Raw genomic sequence first — 17,666 nt, 5'->3', positions numbered from 1 at the left:
TATGCCAAGAGTGTGCAAAGCAGTCATCAAAGCAAAAGGTGGCTACTTTGAAGAACCTAGAATATAAGACATATTTTCAGTTGTTTCACACTTTTTTGTTAAGTATATAATTCCACATGTGTTAATTCATAGTTTTGATGCCTTCAGTGTGAATGCACAATTTTCATAATCATGAAAATACAGAAAAATCTTTAAATGAGAAGGTGTGTCCAAACTTTTGGCCTGTACTGTATGTATCACCGAGGTTGGTAGCTTTGGTGATGTAAACCCGGGAAAAGCATGCTCCAACACACGTAGTGCTGAGAGGGTTAACAGGGCGAATCAGGGCAAGTTTTTAAGAGCAGTCATAAGAGATGGGAGGGAATGGCTGCTCACATATCCCCACCCCAGGGCGTGCCTCTTGTAACTAAAATGGCGACCAAGTGTCTCATTCAGTGTCTGAAACAACAGTAATATTCATGGATACAAAGTGGGATCTAAGTCTTATAAAGCAGCTCTGTATGTAGATGATTTGCTTCTTTACATATCCCAACCACAAATATAATTTCCAATGATCCTAAAAGAATGATAGGTTTGGAGCAGTCAGTAATTTTAAAGTCAATTACTCTAAAACTGAGGCCTTGAATATATCTCTTCCACAGCCTAAAGTCTCACAAGTTATGACTAAATTTCCATTTAAATGGCAGAAAGAATCATTGAAATATTTAGGGGTTCATATTCCCTCGGACCCTAATAAATTATTGGAGCTCAACCATCAAGCTTTATTGCACAGAATATATGGAGATCTATTGAAATATGGCAAACTGAAGCGCTCTTGGTTTGGAAGAATGAATGCCATCAAAATGGATGCATCACCTCGTTTTTTGTACATTTTTGTAAAAACAAAACAGTTCCGATCTCTCCACCTCATAGCTTCTTTTGTAAACTAAGGTCAGCTTTAATCAAATTCATTTGGGATCAGATTAAACCCCGCATAAGCATACGGTTTCTCTCTCGTCCACGGTTTTGGAAACTTAAAAACCCCCCTAACATACTAGATTGGTACAAGGATATGGTGAATCTATGTAGAATGAAAGAACTGCCTGCAGAATGCAATGGAACCAATGATAAATTTAGAAGGGTTTGGAGCAGATGGATTCAGTTTCAGGACTCCCCTGATTTTCATAACCTATTCTAATAGTTTCAATAGATGCATGTGATTGTGTTCATAATTACCGTAGTCACATGGGCATAGGGATCTCCCTCGACCCTCTGTCTTTTCTTTTCCCTTTTCTTTCTCCTTTTCTTTTTTCTTCTTATATGGGCTTTCTAGATACAATATAGAAATTGCCTAAACATATGATCCTCTTATAGGCCGTTATCTTATAAACATTATATTGTTCAATACACTACCATTTGAACTGTTGTTTGAAAAAAGTGACACCATTTGAACTTCGGATATTTTTCTATATTTCTATATTGTTATGTTTTCTTCAAAGTTAAATACAATATATTTTTCCTGATTTTCAAAATGTAAAATAATTAATGCTTAATTGATGTTTAATTGATGTCTAATAAATCAGATTGAATATAATTAAGCTGATTCACTGATTCAGCCACATTCAATTTCCTACTTGTTTTAGTCTGTTGTACAATTCTACATCTAAAAATGTCAGCTCAGATTGCCAATGACAGAGGTAAGGATGGAGGGGGAGAGAAACCGGGTGTAACATACCTGGCGGCGTCCTTGCATAGTGGTCCATCTCCCACTGTGCAGGAGCGCGCACTTGATCTCCTGTCCAGAATGTCTCTCTGGCTTCCCTCCATGCTGTCTTGTTTGTGTCTGTGTCTGTTTCTGCTGCTTAAGGGCGGCGCCCGATCACTTCCTGCCTTTTGTACCTGCTGTGGGTCACACCCCTTGTGCGTCCTCAGCCTATCGCTGTCTGTCTCTTGGTATATAGCTCAGCAGCTCCCTTCTATCCCTGCCTGAGCATAAGTGTTTCTTTCAGTGTGTGCTTGCACTCTGAATGTGCCAGGTCCCGTTCTGTGTTCCCTGTCTGCCTTTCCTGGAGGCTGTATTTCCAGGCCTGTCTGAACTTAGTCCTGTATTTCTCCTGCCTTGCGGTGTCAGCTCCCGTGTCTGAACTTAGTCCTGTATGTCTCCTGCTTTACGGTATTAGTTCCCGTGTCTGAACTAAGTCCTGTATGTCTCCTGCTTTACGGTATTAGTTCCCGTGTCTGAACTAAGTCCTGTATGTCTCCTGCCTTGCGGTGTCAGCTCCCGTGTCTGAACTTAGTCCTGTATGTCTCCTGCTTTACGGTATTAGTTCCCGTGTCTGAACTAAGTCCTGTATGTCTCCTGCTTTACGGTATTAGTTCCCGTGTCTGAACTAAGTCCTGTATGTCTCCTGCTTTACGGTATTAGTTCCCGTGTCTGAACTGAGTCCTGTATGTCTCCTGCTTTACGGTATTAGTTCCCGTGTCTGAACTGAGTCCTGTATGTCTCCTGCTTTGCGGTATTAGTTCCTGTGTCTGAACTGAGTCCTTTCTGTGTTCTCTTGTCTGTCCTGTCTGAACTTGCTCCTAGCCTGTTCCTCCCGCCTGTTAGTGGCCGATTACCTAGACCCGCTCCTGTATCTAGTCTGTCCTGTCTGAACACGCTCCTTGCCTGTTCGTTCCGCCTCTCTGGGGGCAGTATTCCCAGACCCGCTCCTGTATCCCGCTGCAGTGTCGGTCTCCTCCGTACACTCAGTTCCAGTCTGAACTCTCTCCTATCCTTTACCTGTTTTGCCTCTATGCCCGTTCCCTTCCTTTTTCTGCAGAGTCTGAACTCGTACCTAACTCCTGCCTGTTGTCTCTGTACTCCCGTTTGTGAGTTTGTGGTCCACTCGCTACTTCACTGCAAGTACCCTGTGGGTGTCTGGCTCTGCCTTTCCCTTCCTGTCTGTTCAGTGTGAACAGAGCCCTGTCCTCCCTGCTCAGTCTTCTGCACTCTAGCTGTGCTTACCTTTACCCGCCTGCCTGCATACCCGCCTGCCTGCATACCCGCCTGCCTGCATACCAGTCTGCGTGCCAGTCTACCAGTCTGTTCCTGTATTCCCCTGTGTGGGTCAACAGCCGTGTCCGGGGTCTGTCCTGGAGTAGCACCTGGTCCCTCTGCTCGGTTCCTCCTTGGTGCTCTGGCGTCGTATGCCGTCGTGCCACCTTGGTCGGATCGGGCAGATACTTAGTTACGCCCCTCCAGGCATTCACTCTCCGGCACGGTCCAGTGGAATCACTACCAATCCCACGCACACGCCGCTTAGCCCGGGCGTGTGCATAACAGCATGCTCAGGCCATGGTTCCCGTTGAGCCCCACGGCCTTCGCTCTCTGAGAAGTTTCCAGCGAAGACTTGCATTAAAATAAATAAATAAATTTTTTTTCCCTTAGCTGAGTTCCAGGCGAATTACGCACCGTCCAGATGGATCTATCAGCTCTCGTTCCTGCGGATCCGCCACGTTACTATGGGGATCCAAGACAGTGTCGTGCATTTGTGGAGCAATGCATGCTACACTTTAAGGCCTACCCTCTTTATTTTCCTTCCGATTGGGCTAAAGTGGCCTTTATTATGTCTTACCTGGCGGGGGATGCCTTGGAATGGATCAACCCCCTATATGAGACACAGGATCCGATCCTCCGGGACCTAATGGCCTTCCTGGTGGCCTTTCTAATGGTCTTCGATGATCCTAACCCGGAGGCTCCTGCTGAAGCTTCACTTCCCAATATCCCGGAGCAGCCCCAATGGGTAATGTGTGTGGGTAGCGTAATAGTTCTCCAGCCCAATGAGACTACTGCCCACCCAGAATCCTCACAGGGTGACTACGCTTTCCGGAATACTTCTTCCAACCTCAAGAGGCAGTCCAGACGTGCTAGACTTAGAGGCAAGCAGTCACGCCTGGGTCTGTCCTCCCTGAGACCTCCTGAACCCTTCGGGGTGCTACCTGGTAACGAAAGGACAGAGACTCTCCTATACTCTGTACCTGATACCTCGCTCGCTTCGTCCAGTGAGTCCAACCTGGTGTACTCCGAAGCAGAGGTTACTCCCGAGTCTCTACACCCCTCCGACCAGGCGGAGGACCTCCAGTTGTGTTTAGAACCCTTCGGGGTGCCACCTGGTGGTGAATGGACAGAGACTTTCCTATACTCGGTACCCGATACCTCGCCTGCTTCCTCCAGTGAGTCCGACCTAGTGTTCTCCGAAGCAGAAGTTACTCCCGAGTCTCTACACCCCTCCGACCAGGCGGAGGACCTCCAGTTGTGTTTAGAACCCTTCGGGGTGCCACCTGGTGGTGAATGGACAGAGACTTTCCTATACTCGGTACCCGATACCTCGCCTGCTTCCTCCAGTGAGTCCGACCTAGTGTTCTCCGAAGCAGAAGTTACTCCCGAGTCTCTACACCCCTCCGACCAGGCGGAGGACCTCCAGTTGTGTTTAGAACCCTTCGGGGTGCCACCTGGTGGTGAATGGACAGAGACTTTCCTATTTCCTGTACCTGATACCTCGCCTGCTTCCTCCAGTGAGTCCGACCTAGTGTTCTCCGAAGCAGAAGTTACTCCCGAGTCTCTACACCCCTCCGACCAGGCGGAGGACCTCCAGTTGTGTTTAGAACCCTTCGGGGTGCCACCTGGTGGTGAATGGACAGAGACTTTCCTATTTCCTGTACCTGATACCTCGCCTGCTTCCTCCAGTGAGTCCGACCTAGTGTACTCTGAAGCAGATGTTTTCTCTGAGCCTCAGTACTCTTCTGACCCGGCGGAGGACCTCCAGTTGTTTCCTGAATCCTCCGGGGTACCACCAGATAACAAAGAGACAGTGACTTTTCCTCATTATGTACCTGATAACCCGTCTATTTCTTCCTGTGAGCTTGACAAGATGTACCTCGAAGCAGAGATTACCCTCAAGTCTCTGTCCCCCTCCAACCCAGTGAACGACTGGTCCTCGAATTCCCTGCGGAAGAGTCTGGCAGGCCTGAAGAAGAGGGGGCGTAAGGGGGGAGGTACTGTAACATACCTGGCGGCGTCCTTGCATAGTGGTCCATCTCCCACTGTGCAGGAGCGCGCACTTGATCTCCTGTCCAGAATGTCTCTCTGGCTTCCCTCCATGCTGTCTTGTTTGTGTCTGTGTCTGTTTCTGCTGCTTAAGGGCGGCGCCCGATCACTTCCTGCCTTTTGTACCTGCTGTGGGTCACACCCCTTGTGCGTCCTCAGCCTATCGCTGTCTGTCTCTTGGTATATAGCTCAGCAGCTCCCTTCTATCCCTGCCTGAGCATAAGTGTTTCTTTCAGTGTGTGCTTGCACTCTGAATGTGCCAGGTCCCGTTCTGTGTTCCCTGTCTGCCTTTCCTGGAGGCTGTATTTCCAGGCCTGTCTGAACTTAGTCCTGTATTTCTCCTGCCTTGCGGTGTCAGCTCCCGTGTCTGAACTTAGTCCTGTATGTCTCCTGCTTTACGGTATTAGTTCCCGTGTCTGAACTAAGTCCTGTATGTCTCCTGCTTTACGGTATTAGTTCCCGTGTCTGAACTAAGTCCTGTATGTCTCCTGCCTTGCGGTGTCAGCTCCCGTGTCTGAACTTAGTCCTGTATGTCTCCTGCTTTACGGTATTAGTTCCCGTGTCTGAACTAAGTCCTGTATGTCTCCTGCTTTACGGTATTAGTTCCCGTGTCTGAACTAAGTCCTGTATGTCTCCTGCTTTACGGTATTAGTTCCCGTGTCTGAACTGAGTCCTGTATGTCTCCTGCTTTACGGTATTAGTTCCCGTGTCTGAACTGAGTCCTGTATGTCTCCTGCTTTGCGGTATTAGTTCCTGTGTCTGAACTGAGTCCTTTCTGTGTTCTCTTGTCTGTCCTGTCTGAACTTGCTCCTAGCCTGTTCCTCCCGCCTGTTAGTGGCCGATTACCTAGACCCGCTCCTGTATCTAGTCTGTCCTGTCTGAACACGCTCCTTGCCTGTTCGTTCCGCCTCTCTGGGGGCAGTATTCCCAGACCCGCTCCTGTATCCCGCTGCAGTGTCGGTCTCCTCCGTACACTCAGTTCCAGTCTGAACTCTCTCCTATCCTTTACCTGTTTTGCCTCTATGCCCGTTCCCTTCCTTTTTCTGCAGAGTCTGAACTCGTACCTAACTCCTGCCTGTTGTCTCTGTACTCCCGTTTGTGAGTTTGTGGTCCACTCGCTACTTCACTGCAAGTACCCTGTGGGTGTCTGGCTCTGCCTTTCCCTTCCTGTCTGTTCAGTGTGAACAGAGCCCTGTCCTCCCTGCTCAGTCTTCTGCACTCTAGCTGTGCTTACCTTTACCCGCCTGCCTGCATACCCGCCTGCCTGCATACCCGCCTGCCTGCATACCAGTCTGCGTGCCAGTCTACCAGTCTGTTCCTGTATTCCCCTGTGTGGGTCAACAGCCGTGTCCGGGGTCTGTCCTGGAGTAGCACCTGGTCCCTCTGCTCGGTTCCTCCTTGGTGCTCTGGCGTCGTATGCCGTCGTGCCACCTTGGTCGGATCGGGCAGATACTTAGTTACGCCCCTCCAGGCATTCACTCTCCGGCACGGTCCAGTGGAATCACTACCAATCCCACGCACACGCCGCTTAGCCCGGGCGTGTGCATAACACCGGGACTGCAGACATTTTCATATTCTCTATGACACATATTTTCTATGACACTAGGCACTGAAAAAGACTTGGGTGTATGGGTGGAAGGTAAACTCAACTTTATTGACCACAGCCTGTCAACTACTGCCAAGCCAAATAAAACAATGGAATGCATTAAAAGAGGCATAGATGCTCATGATGAGAACACAATTTTTCTCTATACAAGCCACATGTAGAATACTGTGTACAATTTCGGTCTCCGGAGTATAAGGACATAGCTAAACTTTAGCGGGAACAGAGAAAAGTGACCAAGATTATTCAAGGAATAGGTAGACTGCAATATCAAGACTAGTTATCAAACTTTGGGTTATTCAGTTTGAAAAAACAAAGGCTTAGGGGCGATCTTATAGCAATATACAAATATATGAGGGGTAAGTACAGAGATCTTTCTAGTGATCTCTATACACCTAGGCCTGTGGCGAGAACAAAGGGATATCCTCTGTCTAGGGGAAAGAAGGTCATAATCACAGACAGATTATTTAATGCAAGAGCAGTGAGAACTCTGCCACATGATGATGTGATGATTGATTCACTACAATAGTACAAGAATGGTCTGGATGCTTTTCTTGAAAAATATAATATTACAGACTATGGGCACTAGATTCTGTGATGGTACATTGATCCAGGGTCAAGTCCAATTGCTTTATGAGTCGGGAAAGAATTAGAGTCTGCCCCGTGGGGTTTTTGCCTTCCTCTGGATCAACATGATAGGCCACATTCACACGTTCAGTATTTGTAAGCCAAAACCCGGATTGGGTGAAAAATGCAGAAGTGGTGCACTTGTTTCTTTTATACTTTTCCTCTAATTGTTCCACTCCAGATTTTGGCTTACAAATACTGATATAAATCAGTCAAGAGGAAACTCTTAAAATATAAATTTTATTAAATCTCTAAAATTATTTTGTACCTCCAATGTCCAATATAAACTACTCATACACCCCTATTGTAGTCAAAACATCGCCACAAACCCCTCATATAGTGAAATAGAGAGGGTCAACAATACTGGTTCAGTCCTGATAGATGTATCAATATAACAATCTCTGTCAAAGACACAAAACATGAAATCAGGACACAATGGATAACCTCTTATATAGCATGTTGGAAAAAAAACAGCAGTATTAATCCAGTCCTGGTCCATATATAACTTAAACAAAGTGATATAAAACTTTAACAATTTGTGTGGATCTCACCCATTCTCTTGTCTGTGGACATCCTCCAGGGTTTTTTATCCAATTCAGTTCAGATACATCTATCAGGACTGAACCAGTATTGTTGGCCCTCTCTGTTTCACTATATGAGGGGTTTGTTGCGATGTTTTGACTACAATAGGGGTGTATGAGTAGTTTATATTGGACATTGGAGGTATAAAATAATTTGAGATTTAATAAAAGTTATATTTTAAGAGTTTCCTCTTGGCTGATTTATATTGTTAATACTGAGGTTATTTACTGCCGTAAGTTTAAGCAGGTTGTAGCTAAGTTAATTATTACAAATACTGATGTAAAATACTGACCAAATACTGAACGTGTGAACTTGATGGACTTCAGTCTACCTTCACCCTTAAAGCAAACCTGTCAGCAGGATTTTTCGAAGTAAGCTACAGGCAGTTTCATTTTGGGACTGCTACACTAATTAAAATGATACCCGAGGTGAAGAAATCCGTCTTGTGGTTCTTGTGTAATCAGTGTTTGCAGTTATGAGTTAATGAACTGCTTGTGCTCCGGAGCGGGACTGTAGGAAGGGTCTTTCCTTGGTGCTCTAGGCCAGATCAGCAAGATAAGACCTGCCCACAGGCCGACCCCAAAGCACAAGTATGTTCCTCATCATAAAGACAGCCAGACAAAGAGACAGATAGGGGCTGGTATATTAATCAGTGCAGCAACACCAACATGACACTGCCTGAAGTTTACTTAGCAAAATCCTGCTGACAGGTTAGCTTTAAAAACTATGAATTACCCTAAGGCTATGTTCACGGATTGCTTTTTTTCTGCAGCCAAAACCTGATCTCTTGGCAGTAAAAAGGCTGCAGACAAAAAGCAGGTTTTGATGGCTTTTTTGCTGCTTTTCTTGCTTCATTTTTCAGGATCCCAAAGTTCAGCTTTGCTTCCACCATACAAGCATGAACAATGCAAGGTGTTAGGCTACCAATGCAAGACGTATGTGAAACCATAAAACATGTTTGGAAAAAGGCAATTTGACCTAATTATTTAACAGAAAAAGATTTTTATGTCTGAAAAAATACTGACTATTCTGAACGAAAAAGTTCATGAAAAAATACACAACTGCAAACGTAAAAACAGTTGAATTGGTCTGACACAGTTTACTAAGACATTGGCAGTGCATTGAGATGGTAAGACATTGTTAGCTTTCACACATTGGTAGGCCATTGAGTTGGTCAGGTATTGTTCACACATTGGTTGGCTTTGCTTACTTTAACACTTATGTCTAATTTAATTAAACTGTACTAATTCTAACATTCATGCTCAGATGAGGACACCAAGACGTTTATATTTAAACTTGAGAAAATCACAAAAATAAATGGGTTCAAATCCTGCTGTACCTGCTTTTTTATACTAAAAACACTGCAAAAACTGATGGCAACGTTTTTTGCTGTGTTTTTGCTGCTTTTCTGCACTTACACATTGCTTTCTATCGGTGAAAAAAATGCTGCAGTTTTCAAAAAAGCAAGTTTTCCAAATCAGACAGGAAAAATAAACAAAGCGTGTCCATGAGCTTTCTCAAATCTCATAGCTTTTGTTGGTACTGTAAAAAGCAGCTTTTAATTTGCATAAAATACACAGCAAAAAATTCAACTTGTGAACATAGCCTAAGGCTTCATTCAGACATCTGTGAATTACATGCATGTTCTATCTGTGACTTTTGTAGACAGCGTAGTAGTAGTACGGGGTGGGCCATTTATATGGATACACCTAAATAAAATGGGAATGGTTGGTGATATCAACTTCCTGTGCATGGCACATTAGTGTATGGGAGGGGGAAAACTTTTCCAGATGGGTGGTGACCATGGCGGCCATTTTGAAGTCAGCCATTTTGGATCCAACTTTATTTTTTTCAATGGGAAGAGGGTCATGTGACACACATTTATTGAGAATTTCATAAGAAAAACAATGGTGTGCTTGGTTTTAACGTAACTTTATTCTTTCATGAGTTATTTACAAGTTTATGACCACTTATAAAATGTGTTCAAAGTGCTGCCCATTGTGTTGATTGTCAATGCAACCCTCTTCTCCCACTCTTGACACACTGATAGCAACACCGCAGAAGAAATGCTAGCACAGGCTTCCAGTATCCGTTGTTTCAGATGCTGCACATCTCGTATCTTCACCGCAAAGACAATTGCCTTCAGATGACCCCAAAGATAAAAGTCTAAGGGGGTCAGATCGGGAGACCTTGGTGGCCATTCAATGGGCCCACGACGACCAATCCACTTTCCAGGAAACTGTTCATGTAGGAATGCTCGGACCTGACACCCATAAGGTGGCGGTGCACCATCTTGTTGGAAAAACTCAGGGAACGTGCCATCTTCAGTGCATAAAGAGGGCAACACATCATCATGTAGCAATTTCAGATATCCAGTGGCATTGAGGTTTCCAATGGCCCCACTATCTTTGTACCCCATACACTCCCTGACAGAAGTTGTCGCTTATCCATGTTATGTAAATAAAAACTTATAACCTGACGTTAAATTCATCCATTGGTTTTATAAATTACTCTTTTGAAAACTGAAACCCTCTCAAATTTGGTTTAGGTTAAGAAAATAAATCGGCATCAATGCTGAAATATTGATCATTTAATGAACACAGAATAGTCAGATTTTGGCAAGACAAAAGTTTTGTTGCCTGGTCATATAATGCACCCAATCCTAGTTTACATCCTCACCAGTGCTCAGTAAATGATCGGTTAATTAGTGGGTATGTATAAAAAGAAACCCAGCACCCCAGACCTTCACTTGAACTGCAACTTGAGCTCTGACAACATGCCAAAAATCCACCCTGCGACCAAAGCCATGATTATCAAGAAGCTGAAGACCAGATCCACTGCAGAGGTGGCTGGCACCTTTAATGTGTCTCAGCATCAAGTACAAAGAATTAAAAAAAAGATTTGAAGAGACTGGAGATGTGTTTGACAAGCCCAGGTCCGGCAGACCCCGCAAGAGAACTGCTCAGGAGGAAAGTTTGTTGGTTAGAAAATCCAAAGCAAGCCCCTCTTCCACTGCAGCAGAGCTCCAACAGGCCTGGTCACCTCAAGTCCCTGTGTCAACTAGAACAGTTTCCATGGTATTTAATTCATCCATCCGTTTGTGTGCTGTCTGATAAGTGTGAATAGAGTCATATTCTCTAGCAACATTTTTCCATGGTATTTAATTCCTTGCTCTTTTTATTTCTATTTTAAAGTGTTCAAAGCCTTCTATTTCACTGTTTTATGGCCTCTGTGTTTATCTTACATAGCATTGCCTGCTCTGGCCTTGTGCTAATTGGTTAATTACTCAGTATGACCAACTGGTGCTGGAGCTTGTAGCAGACATTTCATTTCATATATATTCAGCTCTGGCTCGGGATAGCATGCGTGCGGGGTCACACGTGCAATAGTTAAAAGTGCAGTTATACAATGGCAGTTGGACAGGGCAGGAGACGGGTAAGGTTCATAAGATATTCATACAACCATGCTTCTCGGTCAGTTATATTGCATTATGCATTAGACTTATCAATCTGCTTTTTATTTGTTTCACTGCTGCTTCCTCACAACTCACCCGTCCTTTAACACATTCTGTGCACTCTCTCTATATTCACCCCTCCCTTCTCCCCTCTCCCATGTATAACTCTGAGGCTCTACTGACACTTCTTACCCACTGCAAACCATCCACTACCTCCATACAACACTCAAAACGTTCATACAAAACATTGCACCACCTGCTCTTTCTCTTTTTTCTCCTTTTACTTGTCGCAGGCGACATCTCCCCCAACCCTGGGCCCCCCTCCACTAGCATACATTACTCTCCTCCAGCAGCATATAGAAACCCTGCTAATCTTATTAACGTTCAGTGCATGCCCTCTCCTATCGCTTTCCATTGTGCTCTCTGGAACGCACGGTCTGTGTGTAACAAACAAACTTACATTCACGATCTTTTCCTCTCTAATTCCCTTAACCTTCTCACTATCACAGAAACCTGGATTCATCAGCCAGACACCACCACTGCTGCTGCTGCTCTCTCGTTTGGTGGGCTGAAATTTTCACACAGCGCAAAGACCTGGCAACAGACAGGGTGGAGGTGTTGGTTTGCTCCTTTCCTCACAATGTGCTTTCCAGGTCATCCCCACGGTTCCCTCACTTATGTTTCCTTCCTTTGAAGTCCACACCATCAGACTCTTTAAACCCTTCTCCCTGCGAGTCGCAGTCGTGTATCGCCCTCCAGGCTCCCCCCGCCAGTTCTTGGATCACTTTGCCACCTGGCTTCCTCACTTTCTATCCTGTGACATCCCCACCCTCATCATGGGCGACTTTAACATCCCCATTGATGATCCCCTCTCCCAATCTGCTTCTCATCTACTTTCTCTAACCTCTTCATTCCGTCTCTCACAGTTTACTAATTCTCCAACCCATGAAGATGGGAATACTCTGGACCTGTTTTTTTCCAGTCTCTGCTCACTGGATGACTTTACCAAACTCTCCTCTCCCGCTCTCGGACCACAACCTTCTTTCCTTCTCTGTCAAGAATTGTCTCCTCACCCGGGACACCCCCACTTACCACACTTATAGGAATACACGTACCATTAATACCCAGCAGCTTATGGACAATCTCCATGCATCTTTAGCCCCCATCTCCTCCTTCTCCTGTCCAGACTTAGCATTGTCACACTACAATACTACACTGAAGAGTGCCCTAGATGAAGCAGCACCTTCTACATGCAGAAAGACCCAACACAGACAACGGCAGCCTTGGCACAAGATGCAAACACGCTTTCTTCAACGTTGCTCAAGGTGTGCTGAGCATCAGTGGAGAAAATCTCTTTTAGCAGAGGATTTCATCCACTATAAATTCATGCTCAAAACCTATAACTCTGCCCTTCATCTGGCCAAACAATCCTACTTCACCAGCCTCATCACTTCAATGTCCAACAAACCAAATGTCCAACAATCTGACCGCTCCTTCACTGTATCTTTTGCTGGCTCCTCTTCCTCTCCTCGTCCCCTTACTATCGGAGTTCCGCAGGGCTCAGTCCTAGGCCCCCTTCTCTTTTCTCTATACACTGCCCCTATTGGACAAACTATCAACAGATTTGGGTTCCAGTATCATCTCTATGCTGACGACACCCATTTATACACTTCTTCCCCTGGCATCACCCCTACCCTAATACAAAATACCAAGGATTGTTTGTCTGCTGTCTCTAACATCATGTCCTCCCTCTATCTTAAACAGAATCTCTCCAAAACTGAACTTCTTGTGTTTCCCCCCTCTACTAACCTAACTCTACCTAACATCGAAATTACCTTGGAGGGTTCAATTATAACTCCCAAGCAGGACGCCCGCTGCCTTGGGGTCATATTCGACACTAACCTTTCCTTTACTCCCTATATCCGATCACTCACTTGCTCTTGTCACCTGCATCTTAAAAACATCTCCAGAATCCGATCTTTTCTCACCTTTGAAACTGCTAAAACTCTGACTGTCGCTCTTATTCACTCTCGTTTGGACTACTGCAACTCTCTTCTGATCGGTCTCCCTCTTACCAAAAATTCCCCTCTCCAATCCGTTCTGAATGCGGCAGCCAGGGTCGTATTTCTGTCCAGCCGCTTCACTGATGCCTCCACCTTGTGCCAGTCATTACACTGGTTACCCATTCGCTACAGGATCCAATATAAACTCATTGCTCTCACCCACAAAGCTCTCCACAGTTCTGCACCACCTTATATCTCCTCTCTCATCTCAGTCTATCGTCCTACACGTGCCCTCCGTTCCACAAACGACCTAAGACTAACATCCTCCATAATCCGAACCTTGCACCTCCGTCTCCAAGACTTCTCCCGTGCTGCGCCAGTTCACTGGAATGCTCTACCCCAGACGATCCGATTGACGCCTAGCCCCCATGTCTTCAAGCGCGCTTTAAAAACCCATCTCTGTAAACAGGCCTACCACCTCAAATACCAAGTTAACTAACTTTCCCCTGTTCCCTCCTAAATACTATTCAGAATCTGCTCCCTACTGTTTATCTGTCTCTACACCCTCCATGCACACGATAACTGCACTCGATACTTTATTATTGCACTTAAACATACTGGCTGATGACCGGATCATGCAGCTATATATGAAAATCCCTATTTACTATAATTGCCAGACCTGAAAGAACAAGCACTTTTCACCTATTGTCCCCCCTTTTCCTCGTAGATTGTAAGCTTGCGAGCAGGGACCTCACTCCTGATGTAACTGTTTAAATGGTCTCACCTTGTATTGAATATATTGTCTGTACATGTCCCCACTTAATTGTAAAGTGCTGCGGAATATGTTGGCGCTATATAAATAAAAATTATTATTATTATTTGTAGGATTCTGTCTCGAAATGGCCTCCATAGTCGAATCAGTGCCCAGAAGCCAGCACTAAACAAAAGGCAAATAAAAAAACGTGTGGCATTTGCAAAGTCCCAAAGCCTGCTAAACAGATGGACGCTGGAAAAGTGGCAGAAGGTGGATTTCTCTGATGAATCTTCAGTAGAATTACACCACAGCCGCCGCAAATACTGCAGGAGACCTACTGGAGCCCGTATGGATCCAAAATACACCCAGAAAACAGTTAAATTTGGTGGTGGAAAGATCATGGTCTGGGATTACATTCAGCATGGGGGTGTGCGAAACATTTGCAAGGTGGAAGGCAATATCAATAGCCTAAAATATCAAGAAGTATTAGCTACCTCTTACATTCCAAATCATAAAAGGGGTCAAATTCTGCAGCAGGATAGTGCTCCATCTTATACATCCATCTCTACAACAAAGTTCCTCCAGGCAAAAAAGATCAAGGTGCTCAAGAACTAGCCAGCCCAGTCACCAGACATGACCATCATTGAGCATGTTTGGGGTAGGATGAAAGAGGAAGCTTGGAAGACAAAACCAAAGAATCTAGATGAACTCTGGGAGGCATGTAAGACTGCATTCTTTGCTATTCCTGATGACTTCATTAATAAATTGTATGAATCATTGTTGAACCGCATGGATGCAGTCCTTCAAGCTCATGGAAGTCACACAAAATATTAAATATGACTCTAATAGCACCACAACTTCATTCACCAATGTTAAGCAACATATATTTGTATTTTAAGATAATTATTTGTTTGAATATCACATTACTTTCTGTGGGCGACAAAACTTTTGTCTTGCCAAAATCTGACCATTCTGTGTTCATTAAATGATCAATATTTCAGCATTGATGCCAATTTATTTTCTTAACCTAAACCAAATTTGGGAGGGTTTCAGCTTTCAAAAGAGTAATTTATAAACCAATGGATGAATTTAACGTCAGGTTATAAGCTTTTACTTACATAACATGGATAAGCGACATAAATTCTGTCAGGGAGTGTGTACCACACCATACCATCTATTTTTGTGTTCTAACAGTCGTAGAGGGATCTATCCACTGTGGGTTAGTGTCAGACCAATAGCGGTGGTTTTGTTTGTTAACTTCACCATTCACAAAAAAGTTTGCCTCATCACTGAACATAATGTTCTGTGTAAACTGAGGGTCCTGTTCCAATTTTTGTTTTGTCCATTCTGCACATTCAGTGCGCTGCTCTGGGTCATCCTCGTTGAGATGCTGCAGCAGCTGGATTTTGTAAGGGTGCCATTTGTGAGTAGCTAATATCTGTTATACCACGCAGATCCATTCATTCCCACCATACAACGCAGGAAACGCTCTCACAAATCACTCAATCATCTGCTCACTCTCTGTATCTTCCTTCTATTAGTCGCAGGTGATATTTCTCCCAACCCAGGACCCTCCAGTAATAATAACACTAACTCTTTCCCTGTTACATTCAGAAACCCTGCTAATCTCATTAATATTCCCTGCATATCTTCTGTCTCATTCAACTGTGCCCTTTGGAATGCACGCTCAGCATGTAATAAACTCTCTTACATCCATGACTTTTTCCTCTCTAATTCCCTAAACCTTCTGGCTCTCACTGAAACCTGGATCCAGCAGTCGGACACCACCGCCGCAGCAGCTCTCTCCTATGGTGGCCTACATTTCTCTCATACCCCGCGACCTGACAACAGATCAGGGGGAGGTGTTGGTCTGCTTCTTTCAACAAAATGTACTTTTCAGGTTATCCCCCCTGTACCCTCCCTTATCTTCCCGTCTTTTGAGGCCCACACAGTCAGACTCTACCGGCCCTTCTCCCTGCAAGTGGCGGTTGTCTATCGCCCTCCAGGTCCCCCCCGTCAATTCCTTGATCACTTTGCTGTCTGGCTTCCAAATTTTCTATCCTGCGACATGCCCACGATAATCATGGGAGACTTTAACATCCCAATTGGCGATCCTCTTTCCCCATCTGCCACGCATCTTTTATCACTAACCTCCTCCTTCGGCCTTTCACAGCTTGCTAATTCTCCTACACATGAGGACGGGAACACATTGGACCTGATCTTCTCCCGGCTTTGCTCAGTACATGACTTTACTAACTCTCCCCTTCCACTCTCTGACCATAATCTTCTTTCATTCTCTGTCAAGAACTGTGACTCTACTCAAGACACTCCCACCGTCCACACTTATAGAAATTTATGCGCCATTAACACCCAGAAATTTATAAAAAGGTTGCAATCATCATTGGCCCCAATCTCCTCCCTCTCATGTCCCGACTCTGCATTGAAGCATTATAACAAAATAATGCTATGTGCCCTGGATGAAGCCGCACCTCCTACACAAAGAAAAATTCGGCATAGATGGCGACAACCCTGGCACACGCCTCAAACACGTCTTCTCCAGAGGTACTCCAGGTGCGCTGAATGGCTGTGGAGAAAATCAGATCTGCCCGAAGATTTCCTCCACTATAAATTTATGCTGAAAACATATAACTCTGCCCTTCACCTCTCCAAACAAACCTACTTTAACAACCTCATAATTTCACTTTCCAATAATCCTAAACGACTCTTTGACAGGTTTCATTCTCTCCTCAATCAAACAACACAGGCCCCGACCACCGACCTCAGCGCTGACGATCTGGCCAATTATTTCAAAGAAAAAATTGACCATATCCGACAGGAAATTTTCTCCCAATCCCCAAATGTTATGCATGCTCTCCCCCGCCACATTGTATCTTGCTCATTTTCTGACTTCGAACCAGTCACGGAAGATGAAGTGATCAGGCTCCTTGCATCTTCTCGCCCTACCATCTGCACCAGTGACCCTATTCCCTCACATCTCCTTCAGTCCCTTGCTCCAGCTGTCACCACTCACCTAACTAAAATTTTCAACCTTTCCCTCTCATCTGTTATCTTTCCCTCTTCTTTTAAACACGCCAGCATACAACCATTACTTAAAAAACCATCCCTCGACCAGAACTGCACGGCCAACTACAGACCTGTTTCCAATCTTCCCTTTATCTCTAAACTCCTGGAATGCCTGGTCCATTCCCGTCTAATCCGCTATCTCTCAGACAACTCTCTTCTTGACCCTTTACAATCTGGTTTCCGCTCTTTACATTCTACTGAAACTGCCCTCACTATAGTCTCTAATGATTTACTAACAGCTAAATCTAATGGTCACTACTCCCTGCTGATTCTCCTGGATCTCTCTGCAGCATTCGACACTGTGGATCACCAGCTCCTCCTCACTATGCTCCGCACTATTGGCCTCAAGGACACTGTTCTCTCCTGGTTCTCCTCCTATCTCTCTGACCGCTCCTTCTGTGTCTTTTGCCGGCTCCTCCTCCTCCCTACTTCCTCTTACAGTTGGGGTTCCTCAAGGATCAGTCCTAGGCCCCCTTCTTTTCTCCTTATAC

This window comes from Phyllobates terribilis, unplaced genomic scaffold (assembly GCF_046119375.1).
Source record: "Phyllobates terribilis strain yellow unplaced genomic scaffold, ASM4611937v1 Scaffold_5__5_contigs__length_657084704, whole genome shotgun sequence".
Taxonomy (NCBI): Eukaryota; Metazoa; Chordata; class Amphibia; order Anura; family Dendrobatidae; genus Phyllobates; species Phyllobates terribilis.
The sequence above is the reverse complement of the archived record's forward strand: the minus strand, read 5'-3'. Positions refer to the sequence as shown.